This window comes from Anolis sagrei, chromosome 2 (assembly GCF_037176765.1).
Source record: "Anolis sagrei isolate rAnoSag1 chromosome 2, rAnoSag1.mat, whole genome shotgun sequence".
In the NCBI taxonomy this organism is placed as follows: domain Eukaryota; kingdom Metazoa; phylum Chordata; class Lepidosauria; order Squamata; family Dactyloidae; genus Anolis; species Anolis sagrei.
Window position 1 is genome coordinate 196,432,102 of NC_090022.1, and position 11,035 is coordinate 196,443,136.

General features: G+C 45.0%; 1 protein-coding gene across 2 annotated transcripts in view; it reads right to left on the reverse strand.

Moving 5' to 3' along the window:
* ZYX (zyxin) overlaps positions 1 to 8,416 on the reverse strand; it is a 33,171-nt gene extending 24,755 nt beyond the window's left edge. Inside the window, exon 1 of one of the 2 annotated variants that reach the window (XM_060762667.2) lies at positions 8,217 to 8,416. The gene's annotated coding sequence lies outside the window, so the exon portion shown is untranslated. The remainder of the gene's footprint in view (positions 1 to 8,216) is intronic. The other variant, XM_060762670.2, reaches the window with a different exon arrangement.
* Positions 8,417 to 11,035: the final 2,619 nt, after the last annotated feature.

Below are 11,035 nucleotides of genomic sequence, written 5' to 3' on the forward strand. Positions count from 1 at the left end.
CCTCAAGCAAGAATAATGCCAGGTGACCTTAGCCCCAAGTATTCCCTTTCTCGGCCACATTATCAAGAGATGGCAGAATTAGATAAAAATGGAAGCACACAACATGAATCCAAAGATTAGAGAGTCAGCTGCCCCATAAAGACACTTGCATACCAGGAACAGCTGTTCCCATCTCCTTGACCCAAGAACAACCCCCTTTCTCACATGTTTTCAACAGATTCCCATTTGCAGCTGCCCTGCCGATCTTACTCCTTCTTTCCCTTCCCACTGACCTCACCCACCCCCAGAAGTCAACAATGCTAAGTCCTCCAACTCCCCTTCAACGTTACTTTCATTCCCTGAAGTGACACTTGAAATAAAATGTCAGAGTTGAAAAAGAGACTTGGAAGGTTTAGGAATCTAGACTTGTTGCCCATCCAAAAGCATGTGAATGCAAGTCAAACATGCGCCTCACATGCCTCAAATGAAGGCACTCCAGAACCAGTGCAGCGCCAAGATCCAAGGTGTATAGCAGGCATATAGCAGGCAAAAGCACACCATATGTTGGGCAGGCCCCAACCAGTTGTTAACATCTGCCCAAGAAAAAGATGTGCTCCCTGTGTATTGCTGCAAAATGAAGGCAGCTTTTGGACTACCTGACTTTAGTGTTTGTGCAGTGGGAATGGGGGCATAACCTTATATTTGACCAAGTAATGCCTTTCTTTTTAAAAAAAGGGAGGGGGAGAGGTTCTGATTCCAGACCATGTTTTACCCACCTCACCCCCCAGAAGGGGATTTAGGGCAATCATTATCTTGAAAAATAAAGCAAAGTACAAAAGCTACCATAGGGAATAGCTCAGTTTTCTGACCCCGCAACCTCTGAGGATGCTTGTCATAGAGATCAGGATAGAATACTTCTGGGACATGGCCATACAGCCTGGAAAACTCACAGCAACCCACTGATTCCGCCCATAAAAGCCTTCAACAACTCAGTTTTCAATGGCTCAGATTCTGCTGGAAAAAAACTCTTCACCTTATCCATCACCCAAAACATTCGGGAATTAACACCAAGTGAATTCTGCTCCCACCCCCTTTTTCCCATTAAAAAGCAGATAGCAGCTATGGCCTTCTCTATAATAATGCCTCTTTGGGGGAATTCCACGACTAGGAAAACTAGTACCCTTGGGACTGGTAACTAGAGTATCCCCTACACACGTTCGACAAAATATGTCCTTTCTATGAACTTCCTAGGTCCTCCAGATGTTTCTATGGTATGCTTCTGCCAGAAGTTACCACAGAGATACTCTGGAAGATCTAGCAAATACTTCTCTAAGAATTTTCAAGGTCCTCCAGAGTAATTTCCAGCAGAGCTTATTCATTCCAAGAGCATTTGAATGATGAAACTGGAAACATGGTTTCCAGTTTCCACTGATAAGTTCAGGAATGTATCCCTAGTGGATAGAGGAGGCTGTACTATATTACATGCAACGGTTTGTTGGTCATTTTGAGCTATTGGAAAAGTTGGACAACGATATTTTAAATAAAATACTCTTGCAACACCCATACTTTTGGTTAGAACATTGCAAACTGGAAAATATGATAATTACTGTCTACCACAATTTCCACACACAACAACAATCACACAAAGCACCTCTTGCGGGCATATGCACACAAATCATCAGACACACCTATTCAACCATCTTGCAGTTAGAACAGCAATTGGCATAACAATTTGGAGCTGCCAGGCTTCAGTCATTGAAGATTTGGATTGAGCAACTGTGGCTGGTATATGAATGTTTCTGCAGTAACTTTTGTAAAATAAGCAATCAGTGACATTATAGATAAGTCCTGCTAAATGTGAATTAGGCTATAATCTAGCTATTGTGATCTAATAAATGCTAGGATTAATATGTACAGCACATGTGGGGCGGGGCAAAGATTTTTATTTATTTTTTTGGCAGAGATGACAGAGACACATTTAGTCAGCAGAAACAAATAACCTTTAAAAAAAAAACCACCCCAAAATGTACATAATTTCAGTTAGTGAGCAGGATGCAATCAGGAGTGTGACCTTCCAGAAGTTGTTAAAGCTCCAGCTCTGACCAGCCTTAGACAGTAGAAGAATACAATGAACTGAAGTTATACAGCATATGAAGGGCTATGCATTCTCCATACCTACAATAAAGGTGACTATGAGTTTATCTACACTGCTACATCAGTATGTAGCAGCAAAACTCCACATGGGGATGATCCAGGTTATCCTGTGAGAAGGACCTCAGAATTGGGCCTTGCCCCAAGTTACGCTAACTTGGGGGGAAATCTGAATCTGGGATTAGGCCTTTCCCTCAGGTTAGAAGGAGGGAATTCAGTTAGGCTGGTTCCTAACCAGAACCAGCTGCAACTGTCTTCACTGCCATTCTATGTTCCTAGGCTCACACAGCCCAGAAATATGGGATAGCATCCCATTATCCCATCCCCCCATCATTGCCACCTATGATTTCCCATTTATCATGCTCTTTGATACTGTGATTGCAATTAGTCAGAGCACCTACACACTGGGTAGGATGGGGAGGGGGACTCCTTCCCACCTCCAAGGTGGTTCAGGGAGTCCCCTATCTGCCTCCATGTGGGCATGATACAGCACCCTGATCACAAGATTGGGCAAGTATTATTGGTCAATTGAGAAGGACCCTATGTTTCAAGCTTTTTTTTGGTTATGCAGAAAGGATGCTTCTGAAAACAGCACAGCAAGGAAAAGAGTTAGTGAGCAGGATGGTAGACACACACTAACCTGTGTGTCTACCTTTATGAGTTTAGGAAGAGCCCCTGAGTAATACTGTGTAAAGAGTTTGTCTTTGACGCAAGAAGTCCAAATTCTAACCTTCCTTGAACCAACAAACTCAGAGTGTGATAGTGGGTGAGTCACATTCTCTCAGCCTGCTTTATCTCACTGGGGTGGGGGTGGGGAAGACAGCCTTGTACATTGTTGAATTCACTGAAAGAAAGGTAGGAAGCCACGACACATGACTCTTGCTTTGAACAGGGCCACAAGTCTGCTCTTGAATCAGACATTGAGTCAGACGAAGTGTGTACACTCACCCACATTCTTAAAAGATCCAGGGCACTTCCAGACAGATTGACAGACAGCTCCCAACACTGCCAATGTTTTTTTTAAAACTCTTTGCAGCCAATCTACTCTCCTTTTCTTTAAGGGATCTTTTCGCTAACAGAAGCAGCAGAGAGAACACACAGGATGACAAGCAGGAGACATTACTGTCTGGACTATCCATAAGAATTCCATGACCACAGCAGGGTTTTTGCACCACAAAATACTGGCCCAAGAGCATCACTAGCAACTCCATTTGCCTGCACTTTCTGAAATTAGCGGGTCTGATGTTAGCAATGTGTGCAAGTGCAAGCATCTTCAAGTTGTCGGTTGACATATGGCAACTCTGTGGCTTTTATAGGGTTTTCTTCAGCAATTCAAAAGAATAGTTTTGCCAGTTCCTTCCTATGAAATATAGCCTACAACTCCTGGGGATGAGACTTTGATGAGTCTCACATCAAAGGAAGCCTGCATAGGGCCCTTCTATACAGCTCTATATCTCAGAATATCAAGGCAGAAATCCCCACGATATCTTCTTTGAACTGGGTTATTTGAGTCCACACTCAGATAAAGTGGGATTTTCTGCCTAGATATTCTGGGATATAGGGCTGTGTGGAAAGGCCACAGTGAGCATTCAACCCGGGTTCGAATCCCTGCTAGGGCCATAGAAACCTACTGGGTGATCTTAAGTAAGTCACACTCTCTCGCCTTAGAAAAATGCAATCCCACTCTGAACAAATCTTGCCAAGAAAATCTTGGAACAAATCTTGCCTGTGAGAGGTTTACACTAGGATTATCATGTGTAAGAGCACCAAAGAGCATGAAACAGAGGCTGAATGGCCATCTGTCAAGGGTGCTCTGAATGTGATTTTCCTGCTTCTTGTCATAGGGTTGGATTAGATGGCCCACAAGGTCTCTTCCAACTCTATGATTCTATGAGTTGAAATTGACCAGAAGACATACAGAAACAATCCTCACCCAGCTACTAACCACAACTGAGCCTACTGATGGGATCTGGTGCCTTTGCAGGCTGACAAACATGTTGGCTGCTGACATACAAAGGCTGAAAATAACAGAAGGAAGTGAAACTAATCAGTTGAGCAGAGAGGTTCTGATGTTTAAAGGGCGCCCAGCCCTAGGTCACACCCAGTTGGGTTACTGTATATCATTTCTTCCCCATTCTGAACCAATTCTGTTCACCATTTTTGGCAGCAAAAAAAGTCACATGCACCTTGAAGCATGGGGGCATAGAACCTACACAGATGTAGGTGTACTAAAAGCATCACCCTTTCATAGAGTGAACATATGATAAATTTGAGAAATTAATGTGGCAGCCTCTCAACCCAACAGAGTATCCTGAAACAACAGCAACGTTCTCCAACAGAAGTGCAGGCTAATAGCAGCTGGACAGTATGGGTATAGCTGCACCAGGATGAGTCAAGCTGTACTGGAGTAATTACTTCCAAAACAACATGATTGTTGCTCTAGCTTTCACCAAGCTCACTTCCTGACACTTGAAAATTACAATGAAATGGGCAGGCCTGGCATGATTCTCCTGAGACTTGTGCCCTCCAGATGTTTTAGTCTACAAGTCCTATCATCACTAACCAATGATCACACTGACTGAGGTTGATGAGAGTTGCCAAAAGAGAGAGCACCTCATTAGAGAAGTGTATTACATGATGTAAAAAAAGTTGAAAGATTTCTGTTCCTGGTTTTAAAGTATTATTTCCTCTTTAAGTGTGCGGTACTTATTTTGAAAGTAATTGTTCTACTCCAGAAACGTTGTTTTTGTGGCTGCCACAAACTATGTTGGATTGGTTGAGACTCTATGAGATATTCATTACAAAACTATCACAAGATGTGCTGCACAAAGTCCCGCAAAAACGTTTTTGTAGTTTAATAAACCTTTTCCATGTTTTTATGACAGAACGAATTAGGAAATGACATGTATAACCCAGGAACAAAATCATGTTACATATTGTAAGCCGATAGGGAGGGAGGCAATCTTGCAGAGGGTATCTTCTCCAGTTCATACACTTGTTGAGTGTTAGTTTTAAGAGCAAAAACCACCGTATCCGGAGGAAGTAGACTTTCAAATATGAGATGAATGCAGTGTATAGGAAAGGGCCACTCCTTCACAGGGCCTGGCTGTGTAAACTGTTTAAGCGTTGAACTAGGATTTTTAGAGACTAATGTGTACATACCCACAGTCAGAGAAATCTATTAGCTTTTCGGTTTCAGAGAAAGGCAATGCAAAAGCCCTCTGAACAAATCTTCCCAAGAAAACACAATGATCAATTTACCATAGGGTCACCATAAGACAAAAATGGTCTGAAGGCACACAAAGCACTTCATGTCCTACTTCTGAAGTTTTGTAGAAATGCCTGGCCAACATCTAATTCATGAAGTAAACTTTGAGTGGATCCCTTGAGGGGACATCTGGTGTTGCAATAACACTATGTAACACAATTTTTGTTCCAGAGTTATAAATGTTATTTCCTAATTCGTTCTATCATAAAAACATGAGAAAAGTTTATTAGCTTCAAAAACTTTGTTTTGGTGAGACATCCTGCTGCAGCACATTTTATGATAGTTTTTCAATGAATATCTCATCGAGTCTCAACCAATTCAACATAGTTTCTGGCAGCCACAAAAACAAAGTTTCTGGAGTAGAACAACTATGGGCCCTTCAACACAGCCCTATATCCCAGAATATCAAGGCAGAAAATCCCACAATATCTGCTTTGAACTGGGTTATCTAAGTCCACACTCAGATAATGTGGGATTTTCTGCCTTGATATTCTGGGAAATAGGGCTGTGTGGAAGGGCCCTACTTTCAAAGTACATCAGACACAATAAAACAAAAAAATAACACTTTCAACCTGGGAACATAATGTTTTTCAGATTTTGTTACATAGTATAATCTGGTGGGATGCTCTGTTGGCCAAGTCAGAAAAGAAAGAAAAAAGTACCTTGGCAAAGATATACCTGCAGAGAAGAGAAGTGAAAGGAAGGCCTACAGTCACAAGCCCTTCACACCCACAGGCCTTAAATCAAGAAAGTAAAAGGAAGAAGTAAGCGCACTCTCCAGGAGGAAGGCCACCCGCAGGAATGGGGGGGGGGGGAGTCCTTCTCCTTACCCAAGTCTATCTATACATCTGGAAAAATGGCTCAGGAGAGGGCCTCAGAGAGAGAGAGAAGGAGATACCTGCCTGTTACACACCACTGTATAAAATCCACATTGAATGGAATTATATGGCAATGTGGATTCAGATAAACCAATTCAAAGCAGATATTGTCAATTATCTGCCTTGATATCCTGGGTTACACGGCTGTGTGGAAGGGCCCTTTGAGTTAAAAGCTTGCAACAGTCCCCGCCTCTCAACTTTCACCAGCTGCCAAGCTTTTACAAGAGAAAGGAGGAGACTTGAGGTTGGAGGTATTTCCCTTGAGGAGGAGGAGGGGAGGATATGTCTGGCAAGGAAGAAACAGGCATCCTGAGGCCCCTTCCACACAGCTGAATAAAATCCCACATTATCTTCTTTGAACTGGAATATATGGCAGCGTGAACTCAGAGCCCTTCCACACAGCCATATAATCCAGAATATCAAGACAGAATAACCCACAATATATGCTTTGAACTGGGTTATTAGAGTCCACATTGTCATATATTCCAGTTCAAAGCAAATAACATTGGATTTTATTCAACTGTGTGGTGCTTTAGGGCCCTTCCAGAGAGGCCCTATATCCCAGGATCTGATCCCAGTTTTTCTCTTTATCCCAGATTATCTGGCAGTGCACACTCATATAATGCAGTCTAATGCAGAAAACCTGCGATCAGATCCTGGGATGTAGGGCTTGCCTGGAAGTGCCCTTGGATAACTTAGAGCCCTTCCACACAGCCATATAACCCAGAATATCAAGGCAGAAAATCCAACAATATCTGCTTTGAACAGGGTTATCTAAGGCCCCATCCACACAGCTGAATAAGATTCCACATTATTTGCTTTGAACTGGGATATGTGGCAGTGTGGACTCAGATAACTCAAGTACAAAGGAGATATTGTGTGTTTTTCTGCCTTGATACAGCTGTGTGGAAGAGCCCTTAGTCCAGTGGTTCTCAACCTGTGGGTCCCCAGATGTTTTGGCCTTCAACTCCCAGAAATCCTAACAGGTGGTAAACTGGCTGGGATTTCTGGGAGTTGTACGCCAAAACACCTGGGGACCCACAGGTTGAGAAACACTGCCTTAGTCCATACTGTCATATATCCCAGTCCAAAGCAGGTAATGTGGGATTTTATTCAGCTGTGTAAAAGGAGTCCCAGTTCAGAGTGGATATTGTGGGATTTTCTGCCTTGATATTCTGGGCTATAGGGCTGCCTGGGAGGGCCCTTCCACACAGACCTATATCCCAGAATATCAAGGCAGAAAATACCTTTTTTTCTAAATGTGGACTCAGATAACCCAGTTCAAAGCAGATATTGTAGTATTTTCTGCCTTGATATTCTGGGTTATAGGGCTGCCTGGGAGGGCCCTTCTACACAGCCCTATATCCCAGAATATCAAGGCAGAAAATCCCTTTTTTCCAAATGTGGACTCAGATAACCCAGTTCAAAGTGATATTGTGGGATTTTCTGCCTTGATATTCTAGGTTATAGGGTTGCCTGGGAGGGCCCTTCCACACAGCCCTATATCCCAGAATATCAAGGCAGGAAACCCCACATTGTCTGGGTGTGGACTCAGATAACTCAGCTCAAAGCAGATATTGTGGTATTTTCTGCCTTGATATTCTGGGTTATAGGGCTGTGTGTAAGGGTCCTGAAACTCAGGCTGTCCAGCTGCTTGGGCCTCCAACTCCCAGAATGCCTGACCATTCAACAAGCCGGCGAGGGCTTCTGGGAGTTGGAGGCGCACAGCTGGAGTTTGGAGAGTGCCTGGTGTGGCGCGTGCATGGAGTAGCCTCGCTTAAGCCCTTCCTCTCAGCACGAAAGCGCGCTCAAGGAAGAAGACTTTGGAGGAAAAGGCGCCTTCGGAGGGACGGGACAGAGGAAGAGGAGAACAGCCCGGCCCCCTCGCCTTTTCAGCCCCGGAACCCCCGAAGTATGAGGCGAAGCGCAGCCTGGCTTACCTTGAAGACGGTGGTCCCAAGAGGAGGGCTTTGCGCGCGCCTGTGCGCCTGAGGAGGAGAGAGAGTGCTTGGAAGGGTCTCGCGGCCAGGCAGTGCCAGCCCTCACACTCCGGCGCGCGACTTTCCCAAGCGCTGCCCGGCGGCGGGGCTGAGAGGAAGTTCGGGAAGGGGCGGCCCTCAGGAGGAGGAGGAGGAGGAGGGAAAAGGAGGAGGAGGAGGGTCCCCAGAACTCCTCACTTTCTCCCTCGCTCGGCGGAGGGGAGCCTCGCCCGGCCCCAGCCGCGCTTTGACCATAAAAGGAGAGAGGCCGCGCCGACCCAACAGCTGAGCTCACTCCTCCGGGAATGTGGCAAACCGGGGAGGCAGAGGTTGCGAAAAAAGGAGGGAAGGCAAGAAAGAAGAGGAGGAGAAGGAGGAGGAAGAAGAGGAGAAGGAAGAGGGGGGGGGGAGACAGCTTCCTCTTTGCCTCCTCCTCAAAAAAGGGGTGTCTCTTCTCATACACACACACACAGACACCCCCCTTCCTTTCCTTGAAGGCCACCCTTGGGATTTTGTAGTGTTACTTATTAGATCCTCACTATTTCTGAACTATTTCTGCAACAGCAGACTGGTTCAAGATTGGGAAAGGCGTACGGCGGGGTTGTATACTCTCACTCAACCTATTCAACTTGTATGCAGAACACATCATGTGTGTTCTGCATACAAGTTGAATAGGCTGGGGTAAAAAATGCTGGAAGAAACATTAACAATCTTAAATATGCAGATGATACCACTTTGATGGCCGAAAGCCTTCTCACCAAGGTGAAAGTGCAAAAGCTGGGTTGCAGTTAAACATTTAAAAAACTATGATTATGTCAGCAAGACTGATTGATAACTGGCAAATAGAGGGAGAAAACGTGGAGGCAGTGACAGACTTTGTATTTCTAGGAGCAAAGATTACTGCAGATGCAGACTGCAGCCAGGAAATCAGGAAGCACTTACTTCTTGGGAGGAGAGCAATGTCCAATCTCGATGAAACAGTCAAGAGTAGAGACATCACACTGGCAACAAAGATCCGCATATTTAAAGCAATGGTATTCCCCTTGGTCACCTACGGATGTGAGAGCTGGACCATAGGGAAGGCTGAGCGAAGGAAGATAGACGCTTTTGAACTGTGGTGTTGGAGGAAAGTGCTGAGAGTGCCTTGGACCGCGAGAAGATCCAACCAGTCTATACTTCATGAAATAAAGCCCGACTGCTCATTAGGGGGAAGGATAGTAGAGACAAAGATGAAATACTTTGGCCACATCATGAGAAGACAGGAAAGCAGAGAGAAGACAATGATGCTGGGGAAAATGGAAGGAAAAAGGAAGAGGGGCTGCCAAGGGCAAGATTGATGGATGACATCCTTGAAGTGACTGGCTTGATCTTGAAGGAGTTGGAGGTGGTGACAGCCGACAGGGAGCTCTGGCGTGGGCTGGTCCATGAGGTCACAAAGGGTCGGAAGCAACTGAATGAATGAACAGCAACATTTCTGAACCACTCTTGACAACTACACAGCCATATAATGTTGATTGTTTTTAATGGCACTTTTATTAATGCCTAACATCGAATTGTGCCAACCTGTAACCTGCCTTGAGTTGCCATATGGCTGAGAAAGGCGGTCTATAAATATCGTAAATAAATAAATATAACCCAGGGCCCTTCCACACAGCCCTGAATCCCAGAATATCAAGGCAGAAAATCCCACATTATCTGGACTCACAACCTAGTTCAAAGTAGATATTGTGGGACTTCCTGCCTTGATATTCTGGGATATAGGGCTGTGTGGAAGAACCCTCAGAATGGGTTTTATCTCCTGGAGTATGGACTGGGAGCAGCCACCTAAAAGGTCCTCTTCCTTATTCCCACCACATGCACTTGAACGGGTGGTGGGACAGAGATAAGGTCCTCCCTAGTTGATTGTAGATGTCTACCAGGTTCATAGAAAGAGATACATTCCATCAGATAAGCTGGACTTTAGCCATATAGCAGTTGCTCCTGACATGAAAAAAGCCATATAGGGCTTCATAGGGCCCCTTCTACACTGCCCTATATACTAGGATATGATTATCTGGCAGTCTATACTGCCAGTTAATTTAAGATAATCAGATAATCTGGGATCAAATTCTGAAATACAGGGCAGTGTAGAAGGGGCCTAAGTCAAAACTAGCACTTTGAATTGGATCTGGAGCTGTTGCAACAGTGAGATTGGGTGCTTCCTGTAGTCAGCCCTGGTTAGCAGTCTGGCAACTACTCATTGGACCAACTGGAGTTTCTGCGCCCTTTTTGAAGGCAGTCCCACACAGAGTGCATTACAATAGTCCAACTGGGATGTAACCATGGCATGCACCACTGAGGCCAGATCTGTCTTCTCCAGCAATGGGCACAGTTGACATAGTAATTTTAACTGAGCAAAAGCACTCCTGGTCAGGTCCTCGCCTCTCAAGCTTCCTGAGGGTGAAGTCTCGACAGGGAAGAAAGTTAAGATGTTTGAGACCAAAAGAAGTGGGAGAGCAAGCCAGTTAACAATTCTTCCCTTAATCCCCCTCCCCAAATCCCTCACCACCCATCTTGGCTTTTAAAATCTCTCTGTGCCCCCCTACACACACACACACACACACATGACCTCCTTCTCCCCCTCAGCCCAAGACCCTGCAGTTTAGAGTTTTCATCATACTTCTGCTGATCCCCTCTCCTTCTCCCTTCCCCCACAAACCACCTTCATGGAAAAAAGGAAACCTTGCATTGGTTTGCTGCATTCCTCAGGACCCTCCAGGGCCCCCTTTCCCTCCCCCTCC